The sequence below is a fragment of the Littorina saxatilis genome, linkage group LG4 (assembly GCF_037325665.1).
Source record: "Littorina saxatilis isolate snail1 linkage group LG4, US_GU_Lsax_2.0, whole genome shotgun sequence".
NCBI lineage: Eukaryota > Metazoa > Mollusca > Gastropoda > Littorinimorpha > Littorinidae > Littorina > Littorina saxatilis.
Genome location: NC_090248.1, coordinates 21,695,363 through 21,709,213, shown reverse-complemented (window position 1 = coordinate 21,709,213; position 13,851 = coordinate 21,695,363). Strand labels below are relative to the sequence as shown.

The 13,851-nt window shown below is 40.4% G+C and overlaps 1 long non-coding RNA gene across 1 annotated transcript in view; it reads left to right on the top strand.

The window, feature by feature from the left end:
• The window catches only part of LOC138964230 (uncharacterized), a 2,247-nt gene extending 1,223 nt beyond the window's left edge, over positions 1-1,024 (top strand). Inside the window, exons 2-3 of the long non-coding RNA XR_011455053.1 lie at positions 1-82; positions 888-1,024. The exon at positions 1-82 is cut by the window's left edge and continues 59 nt beyond it. This is a non-coding gene — a long non-coding RNA (uncharacterized lncRNA). The remainder of the gene's footprint in view (positions 83-887) is intronic.
• Positions 1,025-13,851: the final 12,827 nt, after the last annotated feature.

The window sequence follows — 13,851 nt, the reverse complement described above, 5'->3', positions numbered from 1 at the left end:
TGATTCACCACAAACTCATATTGATGTGATTGTGACTGATCAGCCTCTCAGCGATACCCTACATGTCAGCACGCAGACAGAGGTATAGTTCTCGGGTTGGCCAGTATAGCTCTGTTTGTTGTCACATTCAGTCTTGTCAGTGTTATTTCAATCAATTTTTGTGATTACACATCTTCTTTACGTTTTATAAACTTAGCCAATAAACTTCCTTCTGTTTTAGAACGGCTTCATGTTCTTTGTAAAATATAAAATCAATGAATTGGTGTGTGCAATTATCAAGCAACCTGAAGCCGGATATGACGTCATCAAAGACATTTATCGCAAAAAAGAAAAAACGTCCGGGGATATCATTCCCAGGAACTCTCATGTCAAATTTCATAAAGATCGGTCCAGCAGTTTAGTCTGAATCGCTCTACACACACACACGCACACACACACACACATACACCACGACCCTCGTCTCGATTCTCCCTCTATGTTAAAACATTTAGTCAAAACTTGACTAAATGTAAAAAGACTATTCCCTCCGGGAAGTGAAAGTGAATTGCACTTTTTTTAAACAATTTTGTCAGTTTTGCATGCAAAGACTTTATGTTGTCATTCCGGCAGTCATTTTGCCTTTTCATGTCAAACAAGGAGGTATACAACTTACAAGCATGAGAGAAAGAAGCTGCATGAGTATGAAAGTCAGTGCCTCAAATAGAGGAAGAAATAAGACTGAATCCCTTTTTCATTGAAATAAATGTATTGACTTGTTTTAAAGTTCAAGATCAAAAGCCCACACATAACAAAAATATACAAACATACGTGCAAAAGTTTTAGCTAACTGTGCATTGCTATTTTTTTTAAAAGGGGTCATTAATAGCAGTCTTTGTGTATTTTTGCAGCATATGTGGAGAGACTGATGCTGCGGGTTGTTGATTTGACATCCAATAACACCACTCAGGAGATGGAGCGATAGATCCAGGAACAGCGAGGCGCTCAACCGTTGCCACCACCACTCTGTGCTGATTTCGAAAAGCCCAACAAGGTTGAGGCAGTCGCAGAATTCAAGTCTCGATTCAGCAAATTCTAACACAACAGTATGTAGGGGAGGCAACCCAGGATGCAGAGTAATACAGTTCACACCTTCTTCCCCCATCACAGCTCCCATCTCCTCTATCTCGGTACAGCAGCGACACTCCTTGATTGTGTCCATAACACCACAGTTCCCACACTGGCACCTAATAAAAAAAAAGATAGCACAGAATAATTGATTTGTGCATAAGATCATATTTCTTCATGCTCAATAAAGATTAAGTTGTGCATTGTTTAAACATCTTCATTTTGCTTTGAATTATTCGTGTATACATCTGTGTGCATGTGTGCTGAAAAATCGTGTGACTGATTGACATGCCGAGGTGTAAAGCCACTTCTTTAGAATAATTGCAACAAAAAATGTGAGCAACAAGCAAACTGGTCATGCACTGTGCAAACTGCAATGACAATTAAGGAAACCAAGTTGACACTTTTCATCATTCATGTGTCAGCCTTCTCTCATTTTTACACTAAAGACACACTACTTCCAGTAATCACTGTTGTACATTGACATGAATAAATGTGATTTGGATTAAAATAACCGGGCTGACGTCCTAATCACAGTCACCGACGCATCTTTAGCACTTTACGTACAGATTGCAAAATTATCTGCACATCAACTGAAGATTGACAAAATGAAAAGCTATTCTTTACAATCGCAACTGTCGTCGCTAGTTCAAGATGATCGAAATCAGGGGTTTGCACAACAAAAAACAATACAGAATCTCAATCGTATGGTGTGATGTATACATACCAATGCGTTCCCTGACAACAGACGACTACGATCAACCTCTTCTGCTGGTCTTTCGGTCATTCGTCTTCATCACTCGAACCGACTGGTATGGCTCTATGCCTATCGCTCCAGAATACGGTGGTTCCGATGTTTCCAACTCCGATTCAAAGTCACTGCTTTCGCACGAAAGCTGCAATTCAGACTCATCATCCGCGTTTGTGTACTCTACAGTCTCTGGTAGCCATCAACCACTCATGACGTCACTGGCAGGGGAGAGAAGCAGTAGCAAAATAATGTCTATTGCTTCCCTTCTCGCTGATTACAGGTGAGATTGAGCACTTTCTCAGGCCGACTACGGGTGATCGGAGCGGAAGAAATTGTTTTGTTTAATATATTTGGTATCCTGTTATGCAGCTCTTTCCATTGAAGCAATAAAAATGTTGCACTTTAGTAGGCCTTTAAGCAAGCAAGTAAGCAACCAACCAACCAACCAGTACGTGTTCCCTTTCTACTGCTGTAAATGACGATTGCATTTATAAACATGTTTATTATTACTCCTGTAAATGGTTTGTCCTTCATGCACGAATGATTCTGTGCGGGCGAAATGTCACTGTGTTACTACCATTAATGGGCTCGGTTAAACAAAAACAAACACAACTTTGTGATGGGAACATTGCCACACATTTTCCTGAACGAGTTATGCCGTACATCTATCACAGTTTTAGTTTTTGTCTGTAATTTATGGTGGGTTTATCGCAAGAACATCATCAGCGTGGGTCCATTTTTATTCTTCTATAGTTTTGTTTATCAGGTCCAGTGAGTTTTGCCAGATGTTTCGAGGCTGTGGAGACCTAAGTATGTCGCAGTTGGATGAATTTATTGAAAAATTAGTCTGCGTTTGTGTGGCTGAGCCTGTGTATCTGTGTTTGTGTCTGTGTCTGTTTATGCTTTGGTAAAGCAGAACGTACATGCAGGGATAAAGACCACTGCAACAGACACACAGAGACAGAGACAGACAGACAAACAGACAGACAGACAGACAGACAGACAGGCAAACACAAACAAACACACACACGCGCGCACGCACACGCACGCACGCATACTGTCACAGACAAACAGACAGAGAGACAGAGAGACAAAGAGACAGACAGACGGACGGACAGCCAGACAGCCAGACAGCCAGACAGCCAGACACACACACACATACACACACACACACACACACACACACACACACACACACACACACAGACAAACAGACACACAAACAGACACACAGACAGACACACAGACAGACACACAGACAGACACACACATGTTTAGCGTACTAAATCAAAGGGAACTCCACCGATATACAAAAAGACGGATCATTACAGTTTGTGTACGCCCCCCTCCTTCCCCTACACACCCTATACCTCTCTTTCTGCACCCCCCCCCACTCTCTCTCTCTACCCAGCCAATTAAAAATCTGTTCTTGCTTGGAAAGGGCAAAACTGACACAAGTAATTGTGAGGTCTGCAAGGACAACTCAGAAAATGAAGAGACGCTCATTAGAACCTGCTTATAACTGCACTAATAATAATCGTGCACGTTTCTGTTTAGATTTCACGTGAGAAATGAACGTTCAAAAACACACATACTTGAGAAGAGAGTGTTACAAACAGATAAGTACTGAAGGCGATGTGTGACACTAAAATTAAACTTGGAGAATACATGAAATAACCTAGTTTTCTTGGTAGTTATTGAAGTGACTTATAACAATGAATGAAAACTGTGTAAATAGTCATTGACACAGATCGCCGTTGCTATGGAAACAGCTGCCATATTGGATTTCTAGGAAACGGTTTTACAGCGACATCATACATCAGAAATGCATGATATTTGGTACAAAGATACACACGACTGTATCTACAATCATATAAAACGATAGTTTTACTGAAGACTACAGTTGAATTTATATACATTTTTGTAATAAGGATTAATGAATTTCTGACCGCATATTCATTAATCCTTATTTCAAAAATGAATATAAATTCAACTGTAGTCTTTTCTCAAAATATCGTTCTATATGATTGTAGATAAAAGTCATGTGTATCTTTGTGCCAAATATTAAGCATTGTTGAGGTATGATGTTGCTGTAAAACCGTTTCCTAGAAATCCAATATGGCGCTATTCAAGCCAGTTTCCATAACAACGGCAGTCTATGTCCTGTAGTATTCACATATTTTTAATTTCTTTTCTTAAGTCTCTTCAATAACTACCCAAAAAACTAAGTTATTCCATGTATTCTCCAAGTTTGATTTTGGTGGTTTTAGTGCCTCACATGCACATCGCCTTAAAACCCTGCAATAGGAGATACGCACTATGGACATACCTATCATTTTCTCACGATCACAGGCCTCTCTCTGTGTCCCTCTCTCTCTCTCTCTCTGACCTTGGAAATATAGTGACGTCAATGGATATTCTTTCGCAAACTTAATCCTCGACATCGTTTCCACAGCATGATGTCGGTGAAGTGGGGTGCCTTCTGCATGTTTATATTACACAACTAAGCGTCGTTATAGGGAGTAGGGTACGTCAGGCCAATATATTCCACACTTTACCGTTCGTATAGGCGCCCTATATACAGGGAGATCATAAGCCAGACAGTCCTACCTATCTGTCTAAGATCCGGGTGCATGGCATTGCTGTGTGACCTAGGAAGGACATCTGCACGCTGGTTCACGAGTACTCTAATATATAAGAGTGCAGTGGCACTGTAAACGTTGGGCTAGTTTGACACAAGTTGCAATACGAAAACGTCCTGAGTAACAATATCATGTTAACAGGAAGATGAGGAGTATCGCACAATTGAAACATGCTACGAAAGGGCTTAAACATGCTACGAAAGGGCTTAAACATGCTACGAAAGGGCTTATTCGCACCACTTCACTGTATAGAACAAGATACTACTGTCTGTTTAGTTCCATGAGACAGCGAAGAGAACACATACAATATATGGTATATAAACTGGTTCTGAGGACGAAAGCCAGATTCTGAAGAATAGTTACAAGTGATCATGAGCTGTTAACCATTCACTTGGGATTTTGCTGACACCAAAAAATCACCTAAATGAAAGAAGTGTCAATAGTATAGGTCGCCTAAGCACAGACAATCTTACATTTCTTAGGCTCATGTATGAAATTACATGCAGTTGAACAATTACAGAAAATCGTAGGTTTCTTAGACTCATGTGTGTATATAACAGTCGATGGGATTGAGTCCAGGATCTGAATATAAACAATATGACTAAATCTAGACAATCGAACATACTGTAGGCTTTACACAACTGACTGACGATCGAAAAAAATAATCGTTTTGGCATCTTTTGAAATCTACATTTGAACATTCTCACTCCTAAATTATAGAAAATCACCACAATTTACGGAGTGTTATACATTTTTAACATGTCAAAACTGACACACCGTTATGGATCCTATTAGCATAAGGCATGTTTTACAACCTAAATCTGAAACATTCTTCCTCCCATACTAGAAATAGCAAACCGCTACAAGCCTTACACTGCTGGCGAATTCCGGCTATGTGTGACGTGTACTTTCCTTGAAATAAATAATAAAACATAAATGATAATCTTTTCCTAGCTTTAAAGATTGTGATCTTCATGAATTGTTAAGAAACAGTGTCCATTCTTGTCCGATCAAAAGCTGTATATTTATGAAGGAAAATCCGCTCAGATCCCGGTCCTGTAGCCTCGAGGGAGGTTTATAACTATTTTTGAATGTGGAAAGTTCGAAGTGACCATGAATGCAAGATCTTTTCGAGATTAGTTGTGTGAGTTTTGAGAACAAAAAAAGAACAAAAAATGTCGTGGCCGGAGGATGAATTTATAACCAGAATATCGTATGTACCACGTGACAGCTTCACTTTCTTACCTACAAAAAACAAGAATGGTTTTTGTTCTGAATTTTTTAACTTTGGCAGTCTATTTACTTTTACTTATTTTTCTTCTTCTTACCTATACTCTTTTTCTGAGCGAGTCAGAGGAGCAAGTAGTAGTAGATGTAGTAGCAACAGGTACGCTGGTATGCGTCCAGCAGTGGACCTCAGATATATACATGTATCTATGTCATGTGAACCTTGGGGCGGGGATGTAGCTCAGTCGGTAGCGCGCTGGATTTGTATCCAGTTGGCCGCTGTCAGCGTGAGTTCGTCCCCACGTTCGGCGAGAGATTTATTTCTCAGAGTCAACTTTGTGTGCAGACTCTCCTCGGTGTCCGAACACCCCCGTGTGTACACGCAAGCACAAGACCAAGTGCGCACGAAAAAGATCCTGTAATCCATGTCAGAGTTCGGTGGGTTATAGAAACACGAAAATACCCAGCATGCTTCCTCCGAAAGCGGCGTATGGCTGCCTAAATGGCGGGGTAAAAACGGTCATACACGTAAAAGCCGTGGGAGTTTCAGCCCATGAACGAACAAAACAAATGTGAACCTTGACCTTTCACTCCCTGGAGGCACATACCGAAATAAATTGTCATTAATCCTCCGGTAGTATTCCAACTATTTCTGCCCCTTGGCCACTCGGTGAAAAGTCCTATAACCAGGGCCGGACCAAATGAGTTGTAAGGGGGGGGGGGGGGGGTTCCTCCTTTTTTTTTGGGGGGGGGGGGGAAATCAGCGAAGTGGCGTGCTCCCCCGGAAAATTTTTGAAAGACGGGTAAAATCTGTGCAATCTGGTGCATTCTGGGCCTTGTTTTGAGGGTTAAGGCCTGTCAGTGTGAGTTGGTGGGGGGGGGGGGGGGGGGGTACCTTTTTCTCATCGGATTTCACATTGAATAAAATTTGTTAGAGACACACAAAATTTATAAAAAAAAAACCTAAAAAAAAACCCACGCAAAGCAAGGTACATGCTTTTTCCAGGGGTGGGGTTCCGGAACCCCTGGAACCCCCCCCCCCTGGGTCCGGCCCTGTATAACTATGATGCTGGCGTGTCACATGTATACTGGATTGGTATGAAGGTGAATACTGTTTCGGTCGTGTTTGTTTGGATTTATGAGTGTTCGCTTGGTGTTTAAAACAAGTGAGGGATGGACTGAGGGAGCGAGAAAGAGAGAGAGAGAGAGATAAGCGAGAGATTAATCAAAGGGCTGGCAGCAACGTTTTCAATTAGCACAACTGAATAACAGCCCAGGAAAGCGTTTGCATACCTTCGCAATATTCAAACAAGTCTTTCTGTATCAAAGCAGCAGCCTTGCTGAAAAGTGCCTAACTCAGAAACAAGAACGGTAGTTTTGCCTACGTAACCGTGGCAATGGTTTCCGATGGTCTGAAATGTATACTCTCTAACACATGACATGTACCCTTCCAGTAGCCTCTCCTGTAGTCTCACTGCATAAACGCCTAGTTAGGTATTTTTCTTATGAGCGTGACGTTAATACATCAGCTTAAATGCACAGTCTTCCCGTAAAAACAGATCTTTTTTTTTTCATTTGCTCAGGCTTTTACATTGAACAAGACCATCCCTCCACATGGACACATACTAACAATCAATTGGCATCCTGTCTGCTTCCCGTGGAGAATTGGAGTTTTTAATGAATTATTTTGCAGATGAACACTTATGTCATTTTCGTAATTAATTGAAAAAAACTAAAACTTTTATTCTAAAGGACAGCATCAAGAGTGTTGATTTTTAGTATGTGTTCAAGCTGAGGGAATGCCTTATCGATATAGATCACGTGTAAAACTGATCACGACCAGATCTGATATGGTGAGCCGAATCGTTTACGCGATAAAGTTTGTGCCTTTAAGTATTGGTTTGAATATATCCATATCGGAAGTGTGGACACTGTGACAGAGAGAGTACAGCTGTACTAAGGTATTGCTTCAACATGTAGGTTCCATGATATTTAAAGGTTATGTGTCCGTGTAATGTGATATGCTTGTGTTCTATTCTGCTGTGTGTGTATACCATATACATGCTATTCAAAGGTTGATGATATTCATATTGGAAGGCCGGACACTGTAACAGAGAGAGAATATCAGTATTTAGACATTACAACGTTGCAGTTTTCTCATTCCCTACCCCTATTACGCCCCCACTCTAACTATTTGTTTCCCTCTCTCAAGAACGACTTTTATTTCTCATTATATTTTGTTTACTCTGGGTTTTTTGCTAATGTACAGACATAATGCCTAATCTGTGTCTTTGTCCTTGCCAATTGTTTCCCCATTAGCCTGTTACCACAAGTCCACGAAAAGAACTATTAGTGATAGCTACGCAAGAAGCTAATAATTCCACTGAATGTCCCCGACGCTGTTTTCTACATGAAAAGCCCTCCCCTCCCTCCCCACTGCCTACCCCCCCCCCCTCCTGCGCCCTTCTCTAGCATATATAATGATCATATCCAAACAAATAATGATATTTTGCACAGCCTGTGGATGAAGCACCAGTACCGTTGTTTCAGCGTGTCAAGGTCTTTTTGTAAATAATACAAATGTGAATTTTTGCTATGTGCCATTTATTTTTGTATATATGTGCACGAAGCGAAACCGTAGGCTCGGTTTTATCGTGCAGCACATGCGGTGTCAGCATTCAGTTTAAAGGTTGTACCGTGAATCAACGTGAGATATCACCATGTATACACTGCAAACTGAAATGTTCCACTTCTGAACACATTTTTTGTATTAACCAGTTGCAAACACTGTGTGAATTTCTCTCTAACTCTACTGGCAAAAGTAATAGCACACATTGTAAATACGATTATACTTTTGCTTGTAGAATTGTTTAGTTCTTCAGACAGTGTTAAAAACGGGTTACAAGAAAGTGTTCTTCAAAAGAGGAACACTTCAGTTTACAATCCACTCTCGTTGTTTTCTGCATGTTTATAAGGTTGTTGTTTCAACATGTTAAACGTTTCTCGGTAAACAACGCTTTTTATGTGATGGTTCGCAATGCTCGTGTTGTTTCCTGCATAATTTATTCACACAGTTTTATTCATAGGCTTGGTTTTATCTTGCCACTATTGCTGTTTCTGCATTGATGTTAAGGTGGTATAGTGTGGTACGTGTTACAACACTCGTGTAAAAAAACACATTTGTATGAGGTTTCATCATTCTGTCATAGTTTTCTGCATGGTCATAATGTGAACTTGCAGACTCAGTTTACTCTTGTCACTCATGCTGTTTCGGCATTAATTGTGAAGGTTGGAAAGTAAACAAAATACTTCTGTGAGATTTCACTTCACTTTTGTTGTTTTCCGAATGTTTAATGATGTGGTTGTGGTTTTGAGCATTTCAAGATTTTCCCGCAAAGAACACTTCATGTGATAGTTTGCCATGTTTTCACTGTATTTTTGCAGATCTATTATACTACACGAAAGCTTGTATAGTCTTGCCGCTTCAGCATTAATTTTGTGTATTCAGTTTTTTCCTGTAAATAATACTCTATGTAAGGCATCAAAATATTCATGTCGTTCTCTGCTTATTATTAATGTGAATACTTGGGTTCAGTGATTCTTTTACAGCATTTAATTTGAGGGCTTCCTGTAAACAACACCAACGAACATTTGATTTTTCATTTTTCATTTTTATTTTTTCCCCACCATATTCATAAAGTGAACTCATAGAATCAAACAACAAGAAAGGTAGGTTGTTGGAACGTTTGTTATTGACAAAACAATACATTCACAGATATTTCGACCCAACGGTCTTTTAAGTGAACAGACAAACAAATATTCACGCAAAACTCATATATATTTATGTGAACTTATATAGTCACAGTTTTCCCTTGCGACTATAATGCTGTCTCGGCATTAATTTTCAAAGATTCCCACGTAAGTCATATAATAATATTTCACCACATTTTCATCATGTCCTGCATGTTCACAGGGTCAAGCCATAGGCTTAGTTCTATTAACAAAACGTCATGCATGCTTGTTCGACCCATGTCTGTAATTAGGTGACGTTCGCAGGTTTCGCGTTACACATACTAACATCGGCATGTGATACACCTCAGAGTCTCTATCTCGTGATGTTTTCTGCGTTTGATGCAACGCTATCTCTACAGCTATGTACATATGACAAAAAGTTGTGTATCATTTTGTAACTGAGTTTTGTTTTCAAGTCCTGCAAGATAACGTGTCATGATGACTTTGAATATGTGTTCATGTCACCTTGTGCAACCTGTTTGTTTGTTTGTTTGTTTGCTTAACGCCCACCCGACCACGAAGGGCCATATCAGGGCGGTGTGTAACCTGGGTTTACATCGTATAACATGCACTTATATAGATATAACAGCATATTATCTGTGAGAGCGTTGGCCTTCAATTTTGGGAACGCAGAAAAAGAAGGAGAAGGACTTCAATTTGGTCGGTTTGCATTGAATGCGAAGCAATCATCATGTAACCGTAAGGGATTTGAAGGTTTCCAGAGAAACACAACAATATTTAGAGTAACATATAAATTATCTCTGCCGAGGAGTACGACAGTACTACATTCTAGCTTTACAGCAAGATTCATTTGACGAGATGTTGACGTTATTGCTACCAACAAAGTACTACATTCTAGCTTTAAAGAAAGATGGTTTGACGTCATTGCTACAGAAAAAGTCAAAACTTGGACACACCAATATTCTTAGTTGGATCAATGACCTTCGTCAGTACCACACCATGCATGTTATTGGGGAGGGCTGTAGTGCTGAGACCGTAGCTTGAACTCATCTAAATCATATTGCCATTACGCAGATGGCACGAGACGCACTGGTCAATGTCTGGGTGACACGAAGAATACAGTGTCTGTCCCCGCGGCCACGAGTAAAAGCACTGACCATCGGACTACGTATACCACCACACACATGGATGGTCTGAAACAAAGTGTGACCCTTGAGGACTCTTGTACTTGACTGGACACAGTTTCCTAAGCTTAAAATAGTTAATGTTTTCTTCCGTTCCATTTAGGCTTATACAGCTCTAAACAATACTCTAATCAACAGAGACTTGGCCAGCGTAATTGCGCTGGACAGTAACTAGTTCACACAAGAAAAGCCTGTAGCGAAGTTATTGCCCATGACGAATCTTGAACTGGACTAGCTACTGTGTCCCTAATTGTGAGTTCTACTTATTGCAATTGCTACTAATAACGTCAAAACCTGGGAACACCAATATTGGTAATTGGATCCATGTCCTTGTTTTGTATAACATGTTTTTTGGAGAGGTTTCTGGACGTGAGAATTTGCCTTGACCTCATCTGAATGCATTGTCATTATACATATGTCACGCGAGACACTCATGGTCATTGCTACCATGACAGTCAAAAAGTGGGAACACAACTCTCGATAATGGGACCATAACTTCATCATGATGGTTATTGCAGAGGGTTCTGGTCGCGAGAATTTACTTTAACCTCATCTGAATGCATGGACATTATACTAACTCTTCGTTCCATTTAGGTTTATATAGCTCAAAACAATACTTATTTCGACAGAGACGTGACTGGAGTAATTACACTAGACAGTAACTTGTTCATACTTATAGAAGGGCCTGTAGCAAAGTTAAGGCACATGACGAGTCTCGTACTTGACTAAATGTATTTTCATTAGACGTTTGTCACACGAGACACTGGTAATTGCTATGTACCAACAAAGTCAAAAAGTAGGAACACATCTCTTGGTAATGGGACCCGAATGTCATCAATCACGTTGTTAATTAATCGAAGAGGTTTCTGGTTGTGTACATTTGCCTTGGCCCCATTTGAATATAATGCATGGACATTACTCACATGTCACACGACACACTGGTCAATGTCTGTGTGACACGTACGACGCACGCACTGAGTGTCCCTCACGAATGAAAGCACTGGCCCTTGCCTTACTAATTGCGACAGAGACGTGGCCGGAGTAATTGCACTGGATAGTAAGACGTTTACACAACAATAGCTTGTAGTTAAGTTATGGCCCATGCCAATGCTTGTACTGGGTTGAATATCAAACGTTATTATTTTGTATTTTTGACCAAAATATAACATTGTACACAGATAGAGACAGTCATGCAGTTTTCCGCCGAGACCGCGCTTGCGGACGAAGTGAATAATGACTGTCGAGATCTGTATAAAATGTCATATTTTAGCCAAAGATACAAATAACATTTATGTATCGATCGATTCTGGTTAGAATTCCTTTTCGTTTTTATGATTGAACGCACACAAACATGCACTATTTTGTTGCTTTGGCTGGCCGCCTAGCTATGAAGTTTTGTCGGCCTCTGACGTCACATGGCTCAAAGAAGGGACATCCAGTGTTCACTCGATACATTGTACTTTAGTGGCATTGCTACAAACAAAGTCAAAACCTGGGACACGTCCAATCTGGGTAATTAGTCATTAGCACGACACCTTGAATGAGGATTGGAGAGCTATCTGGCCGTGGGAACTTATCTGGACCTCATCAGAAATGCATAGTAATTATTCAGATGTGACGCTTGGCACTGGTCAGTGTCTGTGTGACACGTAGAACACAGTGTCTGTCATACAACCACTGACCCTTTTTGGCTCTTTGGCTGGAGTAGGAAAACAGGGAAGTACAGTGGCGCCCCCTTGTTAAGACCACGGTTTCCCGAATTTCTTTCTCGGCGTCTGTAAATTGACTCTCCTTTTAAGACTCCCTCCCTGTAAGACTTGTCAGAGTTATGACAGGACAGTGGAACCCCCTTGTTAAGACTACCCCCCCACCCCCTCCCCGCCGCCTAACCCCCATGTTTGAAGACCACCCTCCTTTTTAAAACAGAGCGTTCCGATTTTCTGTTCACAACTTCTGTAAATTCTTCTGTAATAGGATTCTTGTTCTAAACCAAACATAGTCGAGTCTTCAAGTGTAAATATTTAATGTATTTCTCATGTCATCTAGGCTTATCCAGATCAAAACAGCAAGTGACGGTTTTGTTCACGCAACGATGGCCTGAAGTATGTATGACAAATAAGGTCTCAATCTTAAGTGTAAACAATGATTTATCCTACATCAGTGAGAGACCAACCGTGAGATAACAATATCGTTCAATTCACACGTGGTGATACCATATACAGGAGGTCGTGTCAAACTCGCTGTTGTTCGCATTACAATATTTAAAAAAGCAACTCCTGTATATCTGGTACCACACAGCAAGCCATCATCTCTCATATGTACAGTGCACTATCAACACGGTATAAACGCACTAGAGTGACCAACACAAGTACATTCGGATGCCGGGTAGCCTACAAATATATGTTAATTCTTGTAATTCAGCGGAACAAAATGAAAACTAATGCTGAATGTTTTCTTCGCTTCAAGATACTGACATTTCGAAAAACCTTTCCTACTTAGGTATATATATTTATATATGTGTGTGTGTGTGTGTGTGTGTGTGTGTGTGTGTAGGTGTGTAGGTGTGTGTGTGTGTGTGTGTGTGTGTGTGCACGCTTTTGCTATTGTGAGCTCTAGTGAGAAGGGGCGATTAAAAAGTGAATATTATTATTATATATGCGAATTCAGATTTTGATCACATGTTATCCTTAGAAGAAACCAGCAGCCTATTTCAGGTTCCAACCCGTCGTCAAGAGTGGTTGTAACCCTTTCCTAGTTTGACGAAGAGCACGGAGAGCTCAATCGTGCCTTGACTGATAATCGTGTGTGACAAATCTATGTCACGCATATGATTCATAACTAGGGTCTGTTCTGCTGACAACCACAGAATTGTCACAAAAAGCGCTGACCTCATTTAAAGAGCTTTGTCATTGTGAAATATATAAAAAGGTGGTTATTTGATTGCACAATACACCGAAAAAGGTGGCCTGTTTTTGATAACAGTTTGACAAAGATCCCTGGAAAATGGTTTGCAAAGAACACCCGCCCCCGGCCCCCCCCCCCCCCTCCAAAAAAAAAAAAAAAAAAAAGTATGAGGACATTCTCGAAATTGACATTGCTCAATCAATATACCACAAAACACAAAAAGTTAAGATTTGTACTTTTTTAATTGCACATCATTACACAAAACGGGAGTAGTAATTTTCGGCCT